A 1682-nucleotide genomic window follows, 5' to 3' on the forward strand; every position below is an offset into this window, starting at 1 on the left:
GTTTGCCATGAGTGTGCGCCACCTCAAAACCTAAAAAAAGAAAAAAATTAAAAATATCCCCCAATACCCCTCCACTCCTCTCTCCCTCCATCTCACCTTCCCTTCCCGACACCCATACCTGTGTGACTGGTACCAACTACCCACTTCTTGTCAAGAGTGCCTAATGTACCCACCTGACTCCTACTCTGTTCCTTCCCCCCATCAAACTCCCCTTAATCACTTCTTAAATTAACTTTAACATCAATATCTTAATATCTTTTTTTTTCTTTGGCTTGGCTTCGCGGACGAAGATTTATGGAGGGGGTAAAAAGTCCACGTCAGCTGCAGGCTCGTTTGTGGCTGACAAGTCCGATGCGGGACAGGCAGACACGATTGCAGCGGTTGCAGGGGAAAATTGGTTGGTTGGGGTTGGGTGTTGGGTTTTTCCTCCTTTGCCTTTTGTCAGTGAGGTGGGCTCTGCGGTCTTCTTCAAAGGAGGTTGCTGCCCGCCAAACTGTGAGGCGCCAAGATGCACGGTTTGAGGCGTTATCAGCCCACTGGCGGTGGTCAATGTGGCAGGCACCAAGAGATTTCTTTAGGCAGTCCTTGTACCTTTTCTTTGGTGCACCTCTGTCACGGTGGCCAGTGGAGAGCTCGCCATATAACACGATCTTGGGAAGGCGATGGTCCTCCATTCTGGAGACGTGACCCATCCAGCGCAGCTGGATCTTCAGCAGCGTGGACTCGATGCTGTCGACCTCTGCCATCTCGAGTACTTCGACGTTAGGGGTGTAAGCGCTCCAATGGATGTTGAGGATGGAGCGGAGACAATGCTGGTGGAAGCGTTCTAGGAGCCGTAGGTGGTGCCGGTAGAGGACCCATGATTCGGAGCCGAACATGAGTGTGGGTATGACAACGGCTCTGTATATGCTTATCTTGTATATCTTATATCTTAATATAACACATAACTAATCCCCTCCATTTTCTTATCATACACAATATGTACAATATGTACAGCCCCACAATCCAATACTTTCTTATCCAGTTCTAATTATCTTTAGACCCACGAGGATATCCCTTTGTTGGCATATTCCATTGCCTCTCTGGCGTCCTTAAAGAATTTCTTATCCCCTCCCAGCCTTACTATTTTTAAGGAGGCAGGGTGGAGGAGGGTGTACTCTAGCCCTTTTTGCCTCAACACTTTTTTCTGTGCTTAAGAAGTACAGCAGTTATATCAGGGAAAAAGAATATCTTATCCCTGTCCCACACCACTGGGCTCTCCCTCTCCTTCGCACACTCAGCCATCACCCGTAAAATTCGCCCCCTGTCCTGGTAGGGAAGGAACTTGACCTGGACTGAGTGGAACCTTTGACCTGGGGCCTGGCAGTGGATTAGAGTCCAGTGGACTCTCTCTATATCTAAATTGCTAATTTTGTGCCTTCTCAGCACCTCCAGAATCTACTTTTTGATGAAACCCACCGGGTCTCTCCCCACCACCTTTATATTATTCCTCCTACTCTGGATCTCCAAAGCATCCATCTTCTCCCACATTCTATTCTCCTCCCTCTCTCATGCCTCCCACTCACTCTCCCTCCTCTCTAATCTCTCCTCCACTCTTTCCATTCTATCCTCTACCATTGTAATCCTTGTGGTTAATTTATTCATCTTTTCTTTAATTTCCTTCAACCCTCCCAACAGTGATT

This window comes from Narcine bancroftii, chromosome 4 (assembly GCF_036971445.1).
Source record: "Narcine bancroftii isolate sNarBan1 chromosome 4, sNarBan1.hap1, whole genome shotgun sequence".
NCBI lineage: Eukaryota > Metazoa > Chordata > Chondrichthyes > Torpediniformes > Narcinidae > Narcine > Narcine bancroftii.